At 43.6% G+C, this 24643-nt stretch overlaps 1 protein-coding gene and 2 long non-coding RNA genes across 6 annotated transcripts in view; 2 read left to right on the forward strand and 1 right to left on the reverse strand.

Annotated features, from left to right (window-relative positions):
• Positions 1 to 24643, forward strand: part of LOC310749827 — a 285263-nt gene that overhangs the window by 164077 nt on the left and 96543 nt on the right. The window lies entirely within an intron of this gene.
• Positions 1 to 24643, reverse strand: part of LOC310749381 (uncharacterized protein C15orf39 homolog) — a 49955-nt gene that overhangs the window by 23671 nt on the left and 1641 nt on the right. The window lies entirely within an intron of this gene.
• Positions 819 to 14173, forward strand: LOC310749806. Its single transcript, XR_014541805.1, has 2 exons — positions 819 to 3159; positions 13841 to 14173. It is a non-coding gene; the product is annotated as an uncharacterized lncRNA (long non-coding RNA).

Below are 24643 nucleotides of genomic sequence, written 5' to 3' on the forward strand. Positions count from 1 at the left end.
GGCAGCCTTGTTTAGGGAAGTTTTTAATATTTAATGTATTGTTTTTAACATTCAATTGGGAGCTGCCCAGAGTGGCTGGGGAAACTCAGCCAGATGGGCAGGGTATAAACAATAAATTATTATTATTATTAACTTATGAGCAGGCATATAGAGGCTTTTGTCTGTGAAGTAGACCTCAGCCAGCACCCCAAAATCCATGTGAGTTCGTAAGTCTCTTGTTGCCATATTCTTGGCACAAATGACAGTGACCAAAATACTTTATAACAAAAAAGGCATGAGAAAAAGCCCACCGGAAATCTACAAATTCAGCTGCTTCAGGGCCTGGTGTCTCTAGAGCTGGTGTCTAAGACCTAGTCTGTAACTGCTCCAGACCCTGGTGAATTGAAACGCACATAAACCATGGACTGGACTCCCCAACATTACAATAGCTGAGAACAGAACCTCTGTTTTCAGGGGCAATCTACCTCTGAATTTCAATTTCTGGGGAGCAACAGCTGCTGGGGCAATTGGTTTCAAGCACTGATTGCAGGCTTCCTGGAGGCATCCAACTGGTCCCATAGGGAAATACGTTTGTCTAAGTGGGTCTTTGGTCTACGTTAAGGTAAAAGTACAGGGACCCCTGACCATTAGGTCCAATCATGACCGACTCTGGGGTTGCAGCGCTCATCTCGCTTTACTGGCCGAGGGAGCCGGCGTACAGCTTCCGGGTCATGTGGCCAGCATGACTAAGCCGCTTCTGGCGAACCAGAGCAGCACACGGAAACGCCGTTTACCTTCCCGCCGGAGCAGTACCTATTTATCTACTTGCACTTGCATCTGAACCAGCGATTGTGAACGGGAAGATTCTCTTATACAATTGATTGACTGCCCCCCCCCTTGTGGAACAATTATCAGGGATATTACTCATTGGGGATCCTCGGGATATATGTTTTGGTCTTGGTGGTTCCCCATTTCTGTCACTGGGGGAATTATATTGGGGCTAATATTTTTTTGTTATCACAATAAGGTAATCTTTTGTGGAAGGAATGCATATACTAGACATCAACATGATTTTATTGTTAATCCTGATCCCTTGGGAAGGGGAAGGGTCCTTGAATCTGACCAAATTTGCTAAATATGGATTCCGCCATGACCACAATATGTGGGTAGGCTTAGCTGAGATGGTAGCCAATGTTACAAATAGGACTAATTGCCTTGTTTGCTCTCTTGGGCCAGATGATTCAGAGGGAGGTATGCCCTTATTACCAATACCATTAAATGCCATTGGTATGGTAAGCGAAATGCCACACCAAACAGAAGTACAGAATTTCCCCGGATGGAACTCAACTAAACCAATACGAGTTATACCTGTGCAAGGGGAATTCTGTGTACATAAATCATCAGATGCAGCTGATTCTACCATGGTAGGCTCTTCTCATTGCCACTATACTTGGGATTATATTAAGAATAGTCAAACCTGGGCAAACGGTACTACCTATCGAACTCGGAATACCTTGCCCTGTGCACCTCTTTTTATTCATGCATGGAAAATGGTGTGGAACATAACTGTGACAGCAAAAGGCAATCTAACATACTGCACTGTGAACTCTATACCCCTTTTGATATTTCGCCTTATGCACTCCACGTACCAAAAACCTCAGACCCGATGGTTGTGGTGGATATGTGGAGAATGGGCATACAAGCAACTCCCTTTCAAATGGAGTGGGACTTGTTTCCTGGGATGGGTATTACCACCAGTGTGGATTATGCCCACTAGTTCAGCCAAGCGTACACGAAGAAACGCTGATATTTCTCATATAGCAGGAGAAAGTACCCAAAGTTGGAGCGATACTGATGATTGGCCACCAGAGCGCATTATAGCCTATTATGAACCTGCCTCCTGGAATCCTGATGAGCTCAGACAAGGGGCACGGGATCCTATTTATAATCTAAACAGAATAATTTGATTGCAAGCAGTAGTGGAACTTGTAACCAATGCAACGGCCCAGAGTTTGAGACTTATTGCACAACAGTTGGATGAAAGTAGAGCCGCCATTTTGCAGCTGAAAATGGGAATGGATTATGTACTTGCCAGGCAGGGAGGCCTATGTGGAGTCTTGAACTTGACAGGGAATGCCTGTTGCTTTAACATTTCTGATAATGGTGAGGCAATCCGTGTGTTGGCCACAAAGATGGAGAGTATAGCACATGTCCCAGTACAAACATGGGAAGGATGGGATATGGGATGGCTCACCAATTGGTTACCTAATGTTGTGGGACTCAAAGGGATACTATTGTCTTGCTTGTTTTTCTTGACGGTAGTAGTAATGGTTTTATGTATGGTGCCATGTATCATTTCATGTTTTAGAAGTACAATTAGCAAGATGATTTCAAATGAAACTCTACCTCATATCATGGCCCTATACAGAGCTTTACCTCAGGAATATGATGAAGGTCAAGCTATCAAGGACACTTGGGATGAAGGTCCTTGAGCTTGAAAGGGGGGAATGAGGCATCTGATCAAGATCTGTATTTTAAAATGAGCTTAAAAAATATATTTGCAAATGTTTGTATCTCTCATGCCAGGCATAAAGCAGGTGGCTGAATACTCTGGCAGCTGTTTATCTTCCTGTTCAAGGGCCCCATTGATCTATAGCAGTATTTCAGGGTTGTAAAAGGAAATTACAGGCTGGGAGCAAAAGGTCACACTGACCATACAAATTACAGAATACAATCAAGCTACAAAAACACAATTAAGAGTTGGTAAATAGTAAGAATTATTGTGCCTCCCATTAAACTTGAGCCACATTTTCATAAGGTTAAAAGGGCAAGAGCTAATAGAAACAGCAGCTGGCTAGGGAAAGAGGCTTCTCTCTGAAGCTGCTTTGAAGCTTCAGAGAACTTAGAGAACTTAGCTTTTACTAAGTTCCTTTATACTTTGAAAAGGCCTTTCCTTCTAAATAGCTATATATGTTATGTATGAAATATATTGGCTTAAATGTAATTATGCAAAGGATTTAGAAAGTAAGAAATGTTAGATTCTTATGTTAGATTCTTATTTCATAGATGGTGTGTGAGAAGGTGAACCCAAGATCTCTTTAAGATAAAAATTAAAAAAAACCATGCACCATCTGTTTTAGCCATCTGTTTTGGAGGGCAATAGGGCAAGGAGGGCAAAAGGTGAGCTGGTAATTAAGGTGCCTTGTAGAGGCAAATGTAAGATATATGACTACTTATTTGCCATTTATAGATAGAAAGAAATATAGCTCTTTGTCTCCCATAAAAGGCAATAGGAAATGGGTGTACCTTTTATGATTGGTTCTAGCAAACAGCCAATAGGAATTTCAGCCAGGCTGATTGGACAGAGGCAGCCAAAGGAGGAGCAAGGGGGCTGAGCTGAGGAAATATAATTGCTGACCATCAGGGCTGGAGTGGGCAGAGCTTTGGTAACCATATACCACTGTGTCTCTCATTTATTTGTCTGACAAATAAATTATTATTTTAATTTCTCTATTGCTGCGTTGAATATTTCATTCCAGCTAAGCGTTAACCACAATCAGGGTGCTACAGTCTTTGTGGGCAAATTAGGACTTCCGGTTAGCGCCAGCAACTGTAATGGCGGATTTCCTCCGATCTCCGGAGGAAATCTGCTTCGTGGAGCTAGGGTTCTACCGCTACGGCGAAGCGGGGACCCGAAAAAAATCACAGGCGGGGAAGCCTGTGAACTGAAGGCTCGGCGGGCTCCATTTGCGTCCCCCCCCCCGCTGCAAAGGAGCCTTTTTAAAGGCTCCGGAACATACCGGGGGTGAGCGGCGCGGAGCTGAGAGCTGTCTACCCGTCTCCGTGAAGCGAAGCCGCATGCCATGGTTGGAGAGCGCTGACTTCTTCCTTTGAAATTTGGACTAAAAGTAACAACCCGTGAGTATTACGGAAATTGGACATTAAAAATCACCCCTTTTTTATTCGGCACGAGCGGGGAAGGCGTAAAGAGGAAGTCTGTCTCCCCCTTTTGTAAACATCTTAAAGCAAGGACTAGATAACTAAGGTTGGAAAAAAAAAACATTTTCTTCGTGGGAAGTCAAAAGTAACTAATTTCACGTTTTGGCAGTATAAGTGAATGTGCTGGAGGATAAGAATTAACTTCGAAAGTGGATTGATACCCCTCCCCCAGGACCTGGGAGCGATCCGTGAGGGAGCCTGTTGGAGGGATTTAAAAGACTTTGACAGCTGTCAAATTAGCTGTCAAAGCTGAAAGGGAAAAAAGAGAGAGAACTTTGTTTCTATTGCCTCGGCTGGTTATATTGGTTACATATATGTAACAAATTGTCGAAAACCAAGGAAAATAAAGGACTTTTGGATTTACAACTGGAAGGAATACTAAGTAACCAGCACTCCCCTAGAGGGGGCTCTGGGACATTACAGAATGGCTGTAAGTGGAAAAATACAGACGGCACTTGAGAAGATATTTCGAAGCTTGGGAAAACTTCATGAACAAAGCATTGTTTTGGCTAAAAATGTCATAATATTGAATGAAAAAGCAAACAAACCTGTGGAAATTGGAAGGGACTCGACTCAAGTCTCTGTACCAGAACAAAAAGACTGTGCCCTTGAACTAAAAACTCTTGCAGCTGAACAAGAAAAGGAACTTGAGAAATTTGAAGAAGCTACATATGACAACCTAGAGGGAAAGGAAGGAGGAGCTATAATGCAGCAGAGGATCAAAGAAAGAAGCAAAAAACAAGATTTGGATTACAATCATAAATATGGAGACCTGGCAGGCCAGAGGCCTGTAAAGATGGACTTAAAGGGAAAGATAAATTTGACCAAAGTGGAAGCAGGAGTTTTTGGGACATTTGGTCTTAAAAGAAGTAAAAAACAAGATTTGGATTACAATTCTAAATATGGTGGCCTGGCAGGAAGAAGTATGGACCTTATGGGGACAGAGCTTCTCCGAGATCTGGCGTTTAACATAAAGGACTATCAGAAAAACCGGCTGAGAGGAAAGGAAAGAGATTTAAGGGCCTCGGATGTGAGATCACCAGGCTGATACCAGATGGACTGATGGACATTGGTTGGGGATTGAAACCGGGAAAAGTGGGGAGTGGGGTTTTGGGTATCCAAAGGCGGTATAAATATATTCTTTTTTGTAAATAATCTGTTTTGCTATTTTAGATTAAAATAGGGAAATCGTGAAATGGAATTAGGGTCGACTTTAGAAAAAGATATTAAGAATAAGATTTGATGTATCAAGATTGAGAATTATGTCAAAATTGGTTAAACAAAAGGATTTAAATATAATAAGGTAAAATTTGGGGATAGGAACTTGTTGAACTAAAAATTGAATTGGAATACAAGAAGAGGAGATGTGGGGAAGTCAAGGAAAAATGTTAATGAAAGATATATGTTTGCTTTTGGTTTTTTTTTGTGTGTGTGTGTGTGTTTGTTTTTTTGTTTTTTTTTAACTCTTTTGAAAACTTCAATAAATATTTTATAAAAAAAAAATACAGTCTTTGTGGGAAAATTAGAAGTGATTGTTTCATAAATTCTTGGGCGTGACCCAGGAAAAGTGGCTCACTGTTACCTATGATCCATTTGCTCACAAAGAATCTGGGTTTGTGAGCATGGCAAAACAAGCAACTGAGTGCCTCTCACTCACCTTCCTTGTTTTCAGGGCAGATCTTGATCTGGTTCATACGCAAAGAATAAAGATCTTTTCCCCTGAAGACTGCCAACTTTTTTAAGCTGGCAGGCTCTGCTATGATAAAGCACTTTAAGGAGAACCAGGTGTCTCTATTGTAGAGAACACACCCATACAAACAAGTAGGCAATCTTCAGAGAACAAAAAAACTTTTCATAGTTTCATAGTTCTTCTCAAATCGCAGCCAGGGCTGGCTTCGGCTGTTGGCCTCATTGGCAGTTTAGAAACTCAGATATACAATCTAATTGCCAAATGGCACCTTAAACCTAGCTGCAGTCACCACCACGAGATGTCTAAGTGCTGTGGCTTTTTTGTGCAACAGAGATGATGACAATGAAGACGGTGATTCATTCCATTTCAATACCACTTTATATTTTAAAGAGCAAATCTCAAAGTGGTTTACAACACATTAAAACATCAAATTAGACAATCCACAGTACAACAAACGCATGCTTCAAGGAAAATATTTCAGATCCTTCTCTTAAGTGACATTTTGTTTCCCAAAATTGCTTAACAACAGTTAACAAACATGGAGACATATGCTATAATGTTATTGTTTTAGTTAAATAAATCATTCTTAAGGAAATGATTATTTTTCTCCTTCCGGTAAAGTACAGCAGAAACATTGTCCAAAATATAAACAGTTAACTTACTCAACCTCACAATAATTTCATAATTATCTGTCTATGTATTTCTAATAGTATAACCAAATCAGTTAATTTTTGATATAACTGTACAGGAAAAACTACTCTGAAAATTTATTATTCCAAAAATGAAACCTTCATCTGGTTGTCAATATTAAGATTGTACCAGCAAGAATGAGTCTTTCTGTAAAAAAATAAAAAAAAAGATTTAAATCAAGTCTTACTAGTGATTGAAATCGATTTGATTTAAATCAAATCCACCCTGTTTTAAAGCCACATTCCCTTTAACCTAACCAGGCAAGTAAATGGGCAGCAGCAAGAACCATGAAGATGTAGGAGGCCCAGTGAGGTCATCACCAAATCCTGGAGCCAGCACCAGTCCCCATTATGCAGGTGCAAGAAGCCCCCGTCTCTTAATTAAACTTCCCTGGCTGCCAACATCATGAATTGCCAGGGCCAGCAGTAGTTCCCTGGACTGGCTCTTCCTCTATAGCTTGCCCACTCCTCTCTTGCACCAAGAATCCTGAACCTGCACCTCCCTGCTACAATTCCCCGCAGCCCATCCAGTTTAAAGCACCAAGCATTTATTCCCCATTCTGAATGGTCCAGTTATTTTATCTTAAGTTCATAGCTGCCCACCCACTGGAGCAGGCTCAAGGATCTTTTTGTCCCAGAGAACTCTAATTTTGATTTATTATGGTTTTGGCAGGACACCAGCTCGTTAGAAAAGAGGAAAGGAGATAAGTGCAGGAAAGTAAGCCAGGAGTTGCGGCCAGACGCCGGAGTGCTTTCGGTTTTGGAGAGGCAAAAGGGAGTTGTAGCGTACTTAGAAATGAGTTTTCGAAGGAGGGGCAATGTTGAAGAAAGTTGATTAATTGCAACATGAAGGAAAAGAAGAAGGTAAACAAATATTTCACACAGAAACTACAGGATATAAATTCCCACTGCAAGTTAACGGATACGGATTTATTAAATACGAACAAAAGTCATCATACCAGTGGCTGCTAAAACAAAGGATTAAGACTGGAATTGTGGGATTTGGACTAATTAAGAGAATTGGAGCAGGACCGAGGATTAATATCAGCTCCAGATAACCAGAACACGGGAAGTCACCCAAAAACATTGAATTCAGAACTGATTAATTGGCTTTTTTATTGTACTGTGATTTGGCATGATTTGGTATTGTATTTATGTGGCCTCCATTGGGTTGTTATTAATGAAAAATAACAAAAATTATTATTATTATTATTAAAAAAGGATCCTTTTGTCCCCAGCACAGCTAGGACAACAGAAGGAAAGGAAGCAGGGAAGGAAGGGGGAAAGCGAAGAGAAAAACAAAAACACCAGGAAGTGGGGGAAGAGAAGAGGAAAGTGATATGATGCTAAAATGTAATTGATGGAGGAGGAGCATCACTGAACATCTCAACATCTTCTATATTTATTAGTGATGGGACTAAATTTTTTCATTGCATGCATCATTTGGTGCTTGAAGGAGGGAGGGAACACAAGCACTTTCATACATGCCCAGAATCTTTCTTGGGCAGGAATGGGGAAGTGGTGGCTTTCTAGATATAAATTGGACTCCCAGCTCCCATCAGCCCCAGCCAGCATGGCCAATGGTCAGGGATGATGGGAAATAAAGTCCAAAAACAGCTTCCCCATCCCTGCTCTAGGGGAAGGTTTATCTGGCATCCCATCTGCGTCATTCTGACATTGCTCACACTGGCAAAATTGATCTCATCATCTTCTTTGAAACAATCTACTAAGTATCAGTTACAGATAGGTAGCCGTGTTGGTCTGCCATAGTCAAAACAAAAAAATTTTTTTTCCTTCCAGTAGCACCTTAAAGACCAACTAAGTTAGTTCTTGGTATGAGCTTTCGTGTGCATGCACACTTCTTCAGATACACTGAAACAGAAGTTGCCAGATCCTTCTATATAGTGAGAAGGTGGGGAGGGGTATTACTCAGAAGGGTGGTGGGAATGGGTGATTGGCAGATAGCTGTGATGAGCCTGTGATGATGCAGTCGTTAAGAGTCGTCAACAGGCTCATCACAGCTATCTGCCAATCACCCATTCCCACCACCCTTCTGAGTAATACCCCTCCCCACCTTCTCACTATATAGAAGGATCTGGCAACTTCTGTTTCAGTGTATCTGAAGAAGTGTGCATGCACACGAAAGCTCATACCAAGAACTAACTTAGTTGGTCTTTAAGGTGCTACTGGAAGGGAAAAAATCTACTAAGTATGTTATGGTTCTAGCCTTTGCTGTGGTGCCTCCTTATACTCCTCTCTGTCTCTTATCAGATATACAGTGGTACCTCAGGTTACATACGCTTCAGGTTATAGACTCCGCTAACCCAGAAACAGTGCTTCAGGTTAAAAACTTTGCTTCAGGATGAGAACAGAAATCGTGCTCCGGCGGCGTGGCAGCAGCGGGAGGCCCCATTAGCTAAAGTGGTCTTCAGGTTAAGAACAGTTTCAGGTTAAGTACGGACCTCCGGAACGAATTAAGTACTTAACCTGAGGTACCACTGTACCTCGGGTTACAGATGCTTCAGGTTACAGATACTTCAGGATACAGACCCGGAAATAGTACCTCGGGTTAAGAACTTTGCTTCAGGATGAAAACAGAAATCGCACGGTGGCAGCGGGAGGCCCCATTAGCTAAAGTGGTATCTCAGGTTAAGAACAGTTTCAGGTTAATAATGGACCTCCAGAACGAATTAAGTTTTTAACCTGAGGTACCACTGTAATGCCATTTTTATTATCACTGACAGAGCTTCCAAGGCCCCATGGAGACTGTCACTTGGCTTCAGCCCAATTTCCAAGCGGCTTACACAGAACAGGACTTTCTCATAGGTTGCCATCCATCAATAGCTCCTCTGGTGTTTTGTCATATCCAGTGGTTCCTGGAGAGCCTAGAAGGGCTGGTTTACCATAGTTCAGAGATAGAGTATGCGCTTTACAGGCAATTGATCCCCAGTTCAGTCTCTGGCATCTCTGCGTAGAAGAATGAGGTAGCATGAGATGGTGGAAGACCTCTGCCCAGGACTCTGGAGACTAGGGTTGGCGATATCTGGTTTTCGACATTGTGATATATCACCAGCTCAACATCTCAATAAAGCGATATATCATGACCGCATCATGATTTATGTGGACACCTGCTCTTGTGATTCGCTGCTTCCTGCAGAGCTGAAAGAGTTAACAGGGGCTGCAGAAATTTAGAGAAGCATTGGTCAGCTTCACGGGTTTTCCCACATTGTGATTTTTTCCCCAGGGCAGGGCAATGCAACTTTACTCAGAATAGCATTATCAACGTAACACAGCACAACACAACACACACAGTGCCAGGCTCCTGAGCAAATACTGTACATTATGGTCAAAAATCAGCAGTCTTTTTTCCTGAAATGGCAATTCAGCAACGGGAAATGTGATTTCTGCATAGCACGCGGGTGTGCACACACACACGCGCACACACACACACACACACACACACACACACACACACCATGTTTCGTGATGTATTGTCAGGTCAAAAATTATGAAACTGACACCACAATATTGACTCCAAATCAGTTTTGGACAATACATTGGTACCTTGGTTGTCAAACGTAATCCGTTCCAGGAGTCAGTCCGACTCCCAAAACAGTTTGAAAAGCAAGGCACGTCTTCCAATTGGCTGCAGGAGCTTCCTGCACTCAATCGGAAGCCGCGGAAGCCGTATCGGACGTTCAGCTTCCAAAAAATGTTCACAAACTGGAACACTCACTTCCGGGTTTGCAGTGTTCGGGATCTGATTTGTTCGGGAGCCAAGCCTTTCGAATACCAAGGTACCACTGTACAATGGTGCTTCGTGTTAAATACGCTTCAGGTTACATACGCTTCAGGTTACAGACTCCGCTAACCCAGAAATAGTGCTTCAGGTTAAGAACTTTGCTTCAGGATGAGAACAGAAATCAGGCTCCGGCAGCGCAGCAGCAGCAGGAGGCCCCATTAGCTAAAGTGGTGCTTCAGGTTAAGAACAGTTTCAGGTTAAGTACGGACCTCCAGAACGAATTAAGTACTTAACCCGAGGTACCACTGTATATCAATATATCCACAAAGAAGCTGGAGGGGTGTGGGGGAGCTGCAAGGAGTGGAGGTTTCCCAGGGACGAAATTCCTGGCCCTTGGAATTCTCCCCAAGCAAAACCCTCCATGCTTTGCATCTTGAGCATTTTTACCCAGCTCAAGTGCTCCTAGAATGTCTGTTGCTTGGCTGGAGGACAGGGGCAGCAAGAGAGTGCGCAGGAACTGCCTACTGTACAAAAGTGAAATTTTCAATTGTTGCTCTGCCCACGTTGCCTCTGCACCACCACCCTGCCACCAAAATGTGGCTTCTGAAGGCTGCTCAGAAGAGAATGTGGCTCTCTGACTCAGAAAGCATCCCCCACCAACCCACCCACCTCCGTTTCCCCCTCTTGTTTCTTACTAAAAATGAAGACCAGGCTAGACACCGTCATCACTTTGCTGAGCAAGGAGGAAAGATGCAGGGAGGGTGGGGAGGGATGCTGAAAAAGAAGGCAAAACTCTTGCTGGTATTTCAACACGTGCAAAGTTCTCTGTTAGCGATCTCGAAACCTCGCTGCTTAGGTAAATAAAGACTTGTTCCTGTTTTTAGACGGGATTTTCCCAGAAGCACCAAAGGGGAGCAGCTGCTCTTCAGAACCAAACAAGAGGCTGCGTGAGCCACAGACCAAATCGCAAAAGGCTCAATATTTGCCAATTGCAGCCTGGGGTTATCCGGGGGCATCGAGAGTCACAAAGGCCAGGGGTGGGGAGGAGATGTTTTCACCGCCTTCTTGCTTCCCACCCCAGCTACCCCTCAGCTCCTGAAGCAAGAAAACCTTTTAAAAAAACCTGACACATACTAAATCACCCGAGCCAGCAACCATGAACTAGGAAGTCCTTTCGCAATGGTACTGTCACTTGTTGAGGTCAACAAAATGACTGTCTAGCATCACTTCAGCCCTCAGAAGCCTGGCAGTCACGAGGCATTGGCACAGATGAGGCCAGACTTCCTCCACATCAGCAACAAATTTAGACAGGGGGGGCTGTCATCCCTCACCCTGCCCTTTACAAGCTAAAGTAGGCAAGGCCCTCACCACCAGCTGATTATTTGAGCTTGCAAAGGGTGATGCGTAGGGCTCAAAGAACTACAATTCACAGGGGGTTATGGTCTAAACCACTGAGCCTAGGACTTGCTGATCAGAAAGTCGGTGGCTCGAATCCCCACGACGGGGTGAGCTCCCGTTGCTTGGTCTACCAGCTCCTGCCAACCTAGCAGTTCAAAAGCACGTCAAAGTGCAAGTAGATAAATAGGTACCGCTCCAGCGGGAAGGTAAATGGCGTTTCCGTGCGCTGCTCTGGTTTCGCCAGAAGCGGCTTAGTCATGCTGGCCACATGACCCAGAAAAACTGTCTGCAGACAAACATCGTCTCCCTCGGCCAGTAAAGCAAGATGAGCGCCGCAACCCCAGAGTCGTTCGCAACTGGAGTTAACTGTCAGGGGTCCTTTACCTTTTTATTCATTCATTCATTTATATTTATTTCATGTATAACCCACCTTTCCTGCATGGAGCTCAGGCTAGCATGGAATTCCTTCCCCATGTTATCCTTCACAACAACACTGTGAGGTAGTTTCAGCTGAGAGTGACTGACCCAAAACTGGAAAGAAGAAGAAGTCCCAGCAAAAGAAGAATGGATACAAAAACTTATGGGAAACGCAAAAATGGCAAAACTTACTGGAAAAAATAAGAAATCAAGATAACAATTTTTTTATAAAGGAATGGAAATGGTTTGTTGAATATTTACAGAGAAATTGTAAACAGATAAGAAACTTGGCAGGATTACTGAAATAACCTGCAGTTTTATAAGAGTGTATGCTTAAAGTAGATGAATAAATGAGCAAATTAAGTTAATTTGGAATATGCAGAAAATATTAAAAATTAATTTAAGGTCCCGCAGAAAGAGGGGGAAGGAAGTCGAGTTTTGAAATGTTAAAATGATTATAAAATTATTGAAATGTATAATATTAAAAATCATTAAGAGAGAGAGAGAGAGAGAGAGAGAGAGAGAGAGAGAGAAAGCGCTTCGTGACTAAGCAGGGATTTCAACCCTGGTCTCCCAGGGTCACAGTCCAACACTCTACCCACTACCCCACACTGTTTCTCTGAGTTCTCTGGGAAGAGGGATTGGCTGTTAAACTGCTCTGGGAAGTGAACAAGGGTCTCCTAACAACCTCTCAGCACCCTTAACAAGCTAGTTCCCAGAATTCTTTAGCTGTTGTGCCCATGCCTGAGTCCAGGGGGATATTTGGGTGGGGGAGTTAGCCTGTTCCCAGCTTTCCGCTTCTCCAGGTGTTCACTCTTGGCTGACCTATGCTGGTGCCCTGGGTCAGCGCTACCTGCATGGCAGGGAGCTAGTCGAACCAGAGCCTATGCAACCACTCACTTTCTGTAATCAATAAAGTTGTGGCCTAAATTCTGCCAAAAACCAAACCAAAATTTTGAGTCAAGTGTGAATTTATTTAGGGGGGAGGTCTCTGGATCTGAACACGCAAAATAAATAATATGGTAAGAAGGATAGGGCTGGGCGATATCTGGTTTTCAACTAGCTATAGCACGATATCTAAAATAAGGATGGAACTATGTAGAAGCAAACAGCAGGGCTGGGTGATTTGTGGTTTTCAACTTGATATATAACCAGTTAAAACACTGTGATATTGAGGCATCTGAACAACGCCTGTATTTTAAAATACAGATATTAATACAGATATTTAATACAGATATTAAAGATATATTTGCAAATGTTTGTATGTTTCATGCCAGGCAGAAACCAGCTGGCTAAGTACTTTGGCAGTTGTTTATCTTCCTGCTCTCCTGAACAAGCCCCCCCCCCAATTTATAGCAGTAGCAGGAGACAAGTTTCTCAAAGTTGTAAAAGGGAATTACAGGCTGGGAGCAAATGTTACACTGACCCTACATATTACAGAATACAATCAAGCTGCAAAAACACTAATTAAGAGTTGGTAAATAGTAAGATTTATTGTTTAACAGAAAATAATACCATGTGCCTCCCATCAGACTCTAGCCATATTTTCCTAAGGTTAAAGGTATACTGAGAGAGTTAAAGGGCAATAAATTTTGGGAAGAGCTAATGGGAAAAGCAGCTGGCTGGGAAAGGGGGGTGTAAACTGAAGAGGCTTCTTTTGAAGCTGTTTTTACTGAGTTCCTTTTTTACTTTGCAAAGGCCTTTTCTTCTAAAAAGCTATCTATGTTATGTATGAGATTTGTTGGCTTAATGTAGAAAGTAAATTTAGATTTAGAAAGTAAAAATGTTAGATTCTTATGTTAGATTCTTATTTCATTGATGGTGTGTGAGAATGTGAACCCAAGATCTCTGTTTAGATAGAATTTAATACCACGAGCCATCTGTTTTAGCCATTTGTTTTGGAATGCAGGGGGAAAGGGGCAAAAGGTGATCTGGTAATTAAGGTGCCTTGTCGAGGCAGATGTAAGATATATGGCTACTTGTCTGCCATTTATGGATAGAAGGAAATATAGCTCTTTGTCTCCCATAAAAGGTAATAGGAAATGGGTGTATCTTTTATGATTGGTTCTAGCAAACAGCCAATAGGAATTTCAACCAGGCTGATTGGACAGAGGCAGCCAAAGGAGGAGCAAGGGGGCTGGGCTGAGGAAATATAAGTGCTGGCCATCAGGGCTGGAGTGGGCAGAGCTTTGGTAACCATATACCACTGTGCCTATCATTTATTTGTCTGACAAATAAATTATTATTTTAATTTCTCTATTGCTGCGTTGAATATTTCATTCCAGCTAAGCGTTAACCACAAGCAAGGTGCTACAATATACTGATGAATCACAATGTCTGCAATAAGGATGGAACTATGTCGAGCCATCGGCTGGTATCACGGTTCTTCCCACATTGTGATTTCTGCTTAGCACACAAACACGCATCATGCTTCATGATATATTGCCAGGTCATGTCCTGAGTGCAAGAGCACTCTCCCTACTGGTGTGGCCCTATTACGGCTAGTGGCCATTGATTCCCTTCTCCCCTATTAATTTATCTAATTGTCCTTTAGAGCCAATCCATTCAGGTTGGGGCCATCAATATATCTCTCAGGGGCAGCAGCATAAAACAATTTATTTATGCATGCATGCATGCATGCAATTTATAGCCAACCTTTCCTCCCAAATGAGCCCAGGGTGGCGAATGCATCGTTGTTGTTCGTTGTTGTTGTTATCATTATCATCATCAACAACATTTTTAAAAAACTAAAAACTTATAAAGACTTATTTTATGCCTAGTGCTCTTCAGCCATCAAACGCCTATGTAAATAAGAATGCTTTGAAATGTCTTCTTAAAGTGACTAATGAGACAGGCATACCTCACCGGAGGGGGCATTCAACCAACAGGGAACCACCACTGAGAAGGCCCTGTCTGGGGGGGGTCAACGCCAACCATGAAGCCCCCAGTGGCAGCACCACCAACAAGGCCTACCCCCTCCAATCATAGAATCTAACAGGGTTGAAATTGCAGAAGGTACTCTTTTAGGTATATGGGGGTAAGCGGTTTAAAACTCAATAAACGGCTTAATGGATTTTTTTTCTTTAAAAAAAAGAGGGGTGGAAAAGTTCTAAGGGAAAGAGAATTCAACATGTGGGGCCAAGTCTTTTAGACTGCTGAACTGCAGGGGGTTGGACTAGATGACCTTTGTGGTTCCTTCCAACTCTACAATTCTATGATTTCTATGAAAAGGCCCTGTTTCTTATACCTGCTAGCTTATCAGCCTTAGTTGCCCCAGGCTGCTACAGCCAACCTAGGACCCAGGTAGGTTCACAAAGGAAGTTATTGAGGGTGTGAGAACACTTAACAAGAGCAGCAAGACATCACAAGTTTCTGGGCAGATTGTGTCCCAAGTCTGTTTATTTATGAAAATACTTCTATATGACAATCTCATTAAAAACTATACACGTTTGCAACGACTGTGCATATATGCCATAAAAACCACGTAAGAGCATCAGAGATCAGCAGCTGGCTATTACAGAAGAGGCTTTCCCAATTGTCTACGGAGGTTTGGCAGCATAGAGAAGTTTTCAGCAAACAAGGAAAAGTTAAAACAGAAGGCGCCCTGCTGAATCTCTGTTGAGTTTTCCACTGATGGCATTCAAGACTTGGACCTATTCAGAACAAGTGCGCTCAGGTGCAGGCAATGTTTCTCTGATGTTTGAAAGCCACACCGTGGCTTGGTGGCACTTTCAAAAGATTACGAGGCAGGCCACAGAAAGAGTCATGATTACACAGGAAGGATGAGGAAGCCATCGAGGGAGAAAGCCATTTTGTAAAATAAAACGCCCCCAGCCAGCCTTCTCAGAGGCATGTATCCAAAATAGGCTGATGTTAAACATTACAACGACGTTTCAATCTTTTTTCAGACGGCCAGCCAGCCCAGCGACACTTGATGAACTATCTGGCATTCTTAAGCATGTTTACTGGGAAGTTCATGTCCCTCATTCTGTAGAATTTTCCTGGAAAATGAAGCTTAGCATCGCAGACATATATTGTGTGTGTGTGTGTGTGTGTGTGTGTGTGTGTGTGTGAGAGAGAGAGAGAGAGAGAGAGAGAGAGAGAGAGAGAGAGAGAGGAGAGAGAGATTTTCTCGGCACTAAATCAGAATTTCAGGAAGCCGCAAAGTTGGTACATAATGTAACTATGATGCCATTCTGTCAATGCCAAACGCAAAGCCTGCGGCTGCTCAAAATTACAACTGCCATACATTCAGACATCACCAGTACTTCAATGGCGTAACTGACATCTGGGGGGAAATTTCTGAAAAGCTTTGTCCTGAATCTCAGGCAAGTCAATCAAAAAGAAAACCTCAACAACTTTGGGAAAGCACAACAATTTTGGGATGTCCTGGTTTTTATTTTTTGAAATATGGCAACCCTACGTCCAGATTCCACAACAGTATGCGGTATGGTTAGACAGACAGCCGACAAGGCAGGGAGGCAGAAAGCCAGCATCTGTGGTGCACAACAGCCCCCTCTTAAACACCGCCACATGAGTGAACCAGAGATAGGAACCTCAGGACCCAGGGACAAATGCGGCCTTCCATACCTCTCCATCTGGCCCTTGGAGGTCTCCCAAACCGCACACTCCTCTTCCACAAGCCAAATCCCTTGCCAGCCCCACTTTGCACCCTCCTCAAGTTTCTTTGTCTGGCTGGAATGTGTCCTTGTACTCTGATTGTGCTTTCTGCTTGCCTGGATAGAGAGGAGTATTTAAGTGTGGGCGAAAACCAGCCTCTAAGAAATGTACTCCAAAGCCACTCTGTAGTACTTTGGAAAAATTTCAAGCCTTTTCCATTTCTAGTTTACAAAGTGGTTGCACGCGTGTAATTGCAGCTGAGCCGGTTTTTCTAATCAATCAGTTAAAAAAAAGTCACTGTTTTCATGGGGTTTTCCTCTAGAATGGATTATTTAAGGCACAGTTCTATTCTGCTTCTGTTCCTCCTAGTATTGGCAGCTGTGCAGCATACATACTGAAAATATTGTACGTGGATCTCAAACATGGATTAGTTGCTCTACCCACATGCAAGGCAAAAGTCTGGATCCGTTACTGTCATCACTGAGATTTTAGTACCATATGGCTGAAACTTTGCACTACCAAAATCATCTCCCCCCAAAAATCATTGGTTCTGGTGGTGTTCAGTTTTAAAGTTTGTCACAACAGTAATATGACACAACTGATAGTTTTATTAAAGGGGTGCGAGTTAAGCATTGCGTGTTTGGGAAATCAGAACAACTCTGTTTGCATTTCCAAGAGCCAAAACTGGAAGTTTGTAAATGATGTTTAGGAATGGCTGTTCTACAATGAGGTTAGCATGAATAATCTATCAATCCTAATTTAAATGAACAGTTGACAGACACAGTCCGTGTGTACAAAAAGTCATCTCAATGAGATTGATGATTGATGTAAACCATGCATTCAATCATAGAAAAAGCAGTGAGAAAGGATTTCATGGGAGGTTTTCAAGCAGCAGTTAGATGGCCATCTGTCGTGGATGCTTTAGTCAAGATGCCTGGATTGTAGGGGGTTGGAGTAGATGATCCTTGGGGTCTCTTCCTGAGGCATCTGATCAAGGCCTGTATTTTAAAATGAGCTTAAAGATTTGCAAATGTTTTATGCCAGGCAGAAAAGCAGCTGGCTAAGTACTTTGGCAGATGTTTATCCTCCTGGACAAGGGCCCTCCTGATTTATAGCAGGAGCCAAAATTCTCAAAGTTGTAAAAGGGAATTATAGGCTGGGAGCAAAGGTTACACTGACCCTACATATTACAGAATAAAATCAAGCTGCAAAAACACTAATTAAGAGTTAGTAAATAGTAGGATTTATTGTTTAACAGAAAATAATACCATGTGCCTCCCGTTAGAGACTAGCCACATTTTCCTAAGGTTAAAGGGCAAGAGCTAATGGGAAAAGCAGCTGGCTGGGAAAGGGGGGTGTAAACTGAAGAGTTTTACTTTGCAAAGGCCTTTTCTTCTAAAAAGCTATCTATGTTAATGTATGAGATTTGTTGGCTTAAATGTAATTATGCAAAGGATTTAGAAAGTAAGAAATGTTAGATTCTTATGTTAGATTCTTATTTCATTGATGGTGTGTGAGAATGTGAACCCAAGATCTCTGTTTAGATAGAATTTAATACCGCGAGCCATCTGTTTTAGCCATCTGTTTTGGAATGGAGGGGGAAAGGGGCAAAAGGTGATCTGGTAATTAAGGTGCCTTGTCGAGGCAAATGTAAGATATATGGCTACTTGTCTGCCATTTATGGATAGAAGGAAATATAGCTCTTCGTCTCCCATAAAAGGTAATAGGAAATGGGTGTATCTTTTATGATTGGTTCTAGCAAACAGCCAATAGGAATTTCAACCAGGCTGATTGGACAGAGGCAGCCAAAGGAGGAGCAAGGGGGCTGGGCTGAGGAAATATAAGTGCTGGCCATCAGGGCTGGAGGGGGCAGAGCTTTGGTAACCATATACCACTGTGCCTATCATTTATCTGTCTGACAAATAAATTATTATTTTAATTTCTCTATTGCTGCGTTGAATATTTCATTCCAGCTAAGCGTTACCCACAAGCAGGGTGCTACATTCCAACTTAAGGATTCTTTCTGCACATTATTCCACGAGGTGTGGATCTGGTCACCTCCTATAGGAATTTGCAAAGATCAAATTCCACAAACATGCCTAGATTTACATGGAGGTAGAGCATATGGCTTTGCATATGCAAAAGGTCTCACAATTTATCCCTAGCATCTCCAAGCAGAATCAGAAAAGGCTTCTGTCTGAAACCCTGGAGTCAGTAGCCGCTGCCAGTTTTGATCTAGATTATGGGTAGACAAACTAAGGCCCAGGGGCCAGATTCAAGCCCAATCACCTTCTCAATCCGGCCCGCAGTCTGGCCCCCCCACAAGGTCTGAGGGACAGTGGACTGGCCCCCTGCTGAAAAAGTTTGCTGACCTAGATGGACCAATGATCTGATCTAGCAGAAGATAGCTTCCTATAACCTGTGTGGTAAGCCTTTTATTGGACAAGTGACTGCATCCTGAGCATGAGAAAGATTCAGAAGTTTGCCTCCTAGCTGCTGTTTGCTTGGGCCAGAATCTTCTGTCGAACACAGCCTTTGCCAGCCTAATGCAGCCAAGATATTTTTCTTGGACTACAAATCCCATCAGCACCAGCCAAGGGTCAGGAATGATGGGTGATGTAATCCAGCAAGAGCCAGGTTGGAGGAGGCTAGTCTAACAGGTTGTATCAGAGGTGTTGAAAGGAGAGCAGAGTTTCCTGCATGTAGGGGGGGTCCAAAGTTCCCCGGGAATAAAGGCTGATTGGTTAAACTACTCCAGGAATTGTAGCTCCGTGAAGGGACCAGGGGTCTCTTAACAACTCTTAGCACCCTTGAACCACAAATCCCAGATTCCCTGGGGGAAGCAATGGCAGTGCAAAGTGATATAATACCGCTTTAAATGGGGTCCATGTGCCCACGCTGTGTGAAAACCTATGGCCAAACCCTTTTCCGTGGCATGTGCACCAGAGGGATTTGCTGTGCCAAAATTTTAAGTTTTGTCCCATGCACATGTTAAAAATATAACAGGGACAGTGTCGACAGCTTATCTTTCACAAGATTTCAGTAATACATTGCCTATCCCAGGGGTCTGCAACCTTTAAGACAAAAAGAGCCACTTGGACCCGTTTCCGAAGAAAAAAAAACTGGGAGCCGCAAAACTCGTCATTATAGAAATAACTTTTTTGTCACTTTTTTATTATTTCTTTGTTTGACCCCTCAGAATTACTCTTCCTCATAGAAATAAACGTTAAATTAACAAGTTACCTTTTTGTGTGTGTGTGTTCTTCACTCCCCTTCAAAACAGTGACCAGCGTACATGCCCCCTTTCAATGCAGTGACCAGCGTACATGCCCCTTACAATGTAGCGGGCGGGCGGGCGGGCGGGTGACGTCGGGACGGTGCGTGACTACTAACGCACGCACCGCCCCCATGCGACGTCACAGCCAGTACAGCGCCCACCACAGTGGGGAGTGTCGGGGCGCACAATGCGCCTCCTCCCCTCGCTAGTATCCGCCCCGGAGCCACGGCAAAGGTGTAAAAGAGCCACATGTGGCTCCGGAGCCGCGGGTTGCTGACCCCTGGCCTATCCACAAAGTCCAGCTTCCCATCACAGGCCTGAATAGTGAGACCTACCCACATTTTATAAACCCTGACTAAGCAAGCCAAAAAGTTTCAGTCTCAGAGAAACACACATTTGGTAAGGCCACTGGCATAACCACTGGCATAACATTCTGCCACGTTTGATATCCACTCATAGCCAAACAGAAACATTTCAAATAACACTGGTCGGATTTTTCCTGATGGGCCAACATAGTTACCTGCCGCCTTTATCTGTAACCAGGCAGTGCTTCTGGTTATTATTAGTGACAAAAGCCACCCGTCGCCTCGTGATACTGATTTTCAGTCTTATAAGAGCTGAGTACAACATAAACAGAAAATGCCTTCCTCCAGTTTCATGGCCATTCTGTTGCATATTATATAAATACAGGCGTACAACTTATAAAGCACTTTTTTAAAATTTAAAAAGACCTCCTTTGTCAGGGGAACTCTACCGGCTGGCAACTCCATTCATGTTGCCTTGCTTGAGAGTTCCCTTTTGTCTCTGAACAACTGTGTTGTTCAATCCCAAACTAGATTAAGGTGCACACAGCACATCATCCATTTTACTTGAGGTTCCTCTTAACATCAAAGTGACAAAGTCTATAAGGTTCCAGCACTCACAAGCATTTCCAGGCTGCTAGAGACGTGCAACTCTCTTGCTGACTCTAGCTCACAATACTCCACCAGCATTGACAAAATACACACAGCTAGGCATAACCATAGTCATAATTACTAGGGAGTTCAGAAGGATGTAACTACCACTGATCATAGGGGAATAACTCAAATACACCAAATACCACTGGCATAACATTCTGCCACGTTTGATATCCACTCATAGCCAAACAGAAACATTTCAAATAACACTGGTCGGATTTTTCCTGATGGGCCAACATAGTTACCTGCCTTCTTTATCTGTAACCAGGCAGTGCTTCTGGTTATTATTAGTGACAATTTATTTGAGCTATTTTTATCCTTCCCTACATCCTCAGATCACTGTCCAGGTCACAATACAATCGCTAAGTCATCGACGTCTCAGTTGAAAACATAGGTTGCAGGAGGTGACAGGTGGGGGCAATGAAATCAACCTACGATCTAGGAGGGGGTAGCTGCATCCAATGTCAGTCCTATCCATTAGGCCCTTTGAAATCAGCCAACAAAACTAATTAAGACTTGTTAATTTCAATTAGTTGAATAAAGCTGTGTGTGTGTATCACTCTAACAGCACAATCCTGTGCGTATTTTCTAATGAGCGGCACTTTTTTAAAGGGAAAAAGGTACCAGTACTATGAAGTTGTCACAGTAAGTGCCACACTTTTAACATGGGGGGGTACCCTTGAGTACTGTCAGAAAAAAGCACTGCTAATGAGTAAGCTTGCCTGTGTTCAACAGGGCTAACTTCCTAAGTGTGCCTAGGATGACAGCTATGACTTACCTGGGACAGCCCCCATGGAACGCAGAGAGAAAGTTCTGATTAAATATTGTTATTGTTATCTATCTAGTGCCATTAGAAACTACCGGTACTCTATTCCGAACTTTAAAAAATGGAAAGCATAGTGCTGGTGGTCAACAAAAGAGGTTTAAAGATTCTCTCAAGGGAAATCTAAAAAAATGTAGTATATACACCGACAACTGGGAAACACTGGCCTACGAGCGCTCCAGTTGGAGAACAGCCTTTACCAAAGGTGTCATGGGCTTTGAAGACGCTTGAACTCAGGACAAAAGGGAGAAACGCGCTAAGAGGAAGGCATGCTTGGCAAACCCTCACCGTGATCAACTCCCACCGGGAAACCAATGTCCCCACTGTGGAAGGCCATGTGGATCAAGAACTGGCCTCCACAGTCACTTACAGACTCACTGTTAAAACTGTGTTCATGGAAGACAATCTTACTTGGCCACGAGGGATCACCAAAGAAGAAGAGATGGTGCCGTTAGTGTGAATGGTGCTTCCTAGAGGAGTGTTTTTCAACCTTTTTTGGGCAAAGGCACACTTGTTTCATGAAAAAAATCACGAGGCACACCACCATTAGAAAATGTTAAAAAATTTAACTCTGTGCCTATATTGACTATATATAAACTAATTATCTTGAAGAGGAATCAAATAAACACAAATCAAATAAACACAAACACTTAACATCAGTGGTGGGATTCAAAAATTTTAGTAACCAGTTCCGACATTCAAGCATGGTTTAATATTTTTTTCTTTAATGGCAAACAAAAACGTTGCGGACCATTCTCTGCTCAGCAGGGATCAATCCGCTGATCCCCGCTGAGCCGGAGGATGACAGCTCCGTCTCCGCACTGTGTGCGGAGAGGGAGATGTCAGAGCCCCGCTGCTCTCTATGGGGAATCGGATGAGAGCAGACCGCCTGTCCGCTCTCATCCGATCCCATCCGATCTGATCCCCACCCAGGACGGATGGAAAATAGGGTGGACACAGTCCAGCGCCCACCTAGTGGGCGAAAATTTGACTTTTTAAAAAAAAATCTTTCAAATTTTTCAATTTTTCCCACGGCACACCAGGCAACATCTCGCGGCACACTAGTGTGCCGCGGAACAGTGGTTGAAAAACACTGTCCTAGAGTACAAGGGGGAGGGCGTCGCTGTCTCAGAGAGCTTACAATCCAAAATGTGACACAGGGAAAGGAAGCGCAAGGATAAGGACGCATAGGTTGGGGTAAACGGGCAAAGTGCGCTGGACAAAGGCCATAGCTTAGCAGCACAGCGCATGTCTTGGCATGCAAAAGATGGAAATCCATGGGCACTGAACTGAGAATAATAAACCCAACTGAACTTGGCAAGGGGGGGCTACTTCCAAGTAAACATGCATAGGGCCCCCCCACAATATACTACTTCAAAGGCATTAAACACCCAACCGAAACCAGTGGTGGAATCAAAGAACCTGCGCCTTTCAGCTGGCGGTTGTGCTATAGCTCCCCAACCATCAGTCATGCTGATGGGAGCTCAGCGGCATGTGGTCAGTGTTCTAGGGTGCAGCAGTGAGTTCCACAGGCTTAGGTTGGAAGGTCAAACAAGACTACAGCCATGAAATTGAAGCAAACCAGCAGCCAGAAGGCCTGATCTTTATTGATGCAACAAAACTCGTTACAAGGGGGACTAGGCCCCCTAAATGTTCCCCTGGCACCTCCTTTCCAAGCCTGGGAAGCTTCTGCCTGGCTCAGGGAGGGAGTTGTGATGCTCACATAAACAACTCCCTGCCCCCCAAATCGCCTTCGCAAGCTGGTGCCTCTGGCTCTAACTATCTCCCTATATCAACAAAAACTCGCCACACATCACTGTGGGAGTTGGGGTCCAGCAACATCTGGAGGGAAGCACATTCTTCACCCCGGTTTGGTGCAACTAAGAGACACACACATCCCTTTCTTTGTCGCCGGACTTTCTTACTTCATTCTGGGCATCTGCAGAGAAAACGGAGCCAAACCGTTCCTCCATGCCTCTGCTCCAAGCATCACACACTCACTCACACCAATGGCATTTCCTAAACTCTGCCCACTGAGCGCATTTGTGTACACGAGCACTATAGTTACCGCAAACACGAGCTTTCAGAACAGAGGCGATCCGTTGCCGCAACGCATGGCTTTTCAACCGGCGCTGACCACGTGCCTGCAGAGCAGCAGTCTCCAGCCCCGGACATGTGTGCGCATGCAAGCACTCCTATAAACCACACACACAACTTAGGCAATCCATAAATGGTCACAAAGCCCCTAACCAGAGCCTCAAGGCCCTTATATTTTCATAAGCATCCAACAAGAAACAGATGATCTTGTGGGAACAAGTTGTTGGGGTTTTTGTCAAAGGAAAAATCCCACCCTTTAGCAAATGAGAAGGGAGAGAGAGAGAGAGAGAGAGAGGAGGAGGAGTGTCAGGATTGAAAAACACAGCACACTTTTGTCAGCCCTCCTCTAGGGGGGTGGGATTATGTTACCTCCTCCTGCTGCTGAAAGAGAAAGCCCACGCTTTGCTTACTTCCTTAGCTCTTGTAAGAAGGCAGCAAATCTGAGAAAAACCTGCTTGGCGGTTTGGGACCCAGAATTCTAGGCATGCTACCCCCACCCGACCCCCAGAACTTAAGCCCTCACCCCTGTCTTCAATGAAGCCTCCACACAGCTAAAGATTGAAGCCTTAATTTTCCTAAATGCTCCTGTCTCAGGGAAAACAAGACAGGGCACACACAAACAGAAAAATAACAACAGAGGAACAGAGTTCCTCCATTCATGCGCAGAGTGCTTTGCAACCAGCTTCTGTATTAGAAGTCTCCAAGGAAACTTAAGTGGTAAGGCAACTCTCGTTTTAAATAACAACAATAAATTTTTGTGTTTTCTTTCTTTTAAACAGACTAGATTGCCCTGTGATTTTTTTAAACCAGCACAATCTCCTGTATGGTTCCAAGAGAACTCTGCTTGGTAGAGCGAGAACTGGTCCCTGGCATCCAACGTACGATCCCTTCTTGGGATCGAGTCCGCAAAGCGCGTTTGGGCACCCTTCCAAACGCACCAACAGACTAAACAACGC

The sequence above is a fragment of the Podarcis filfolensis genome, assembly GCF_964270895.1.
Source record: "Podarcis filfolensis genome assembly, chromosome: 14".
Classification (NCBI taxonomy): Eukaryota; Metazoa; Chordata; class Lepidosauria; order Squamata; family Lacertidae; genus Podarcis; species Podarcis filfolensis.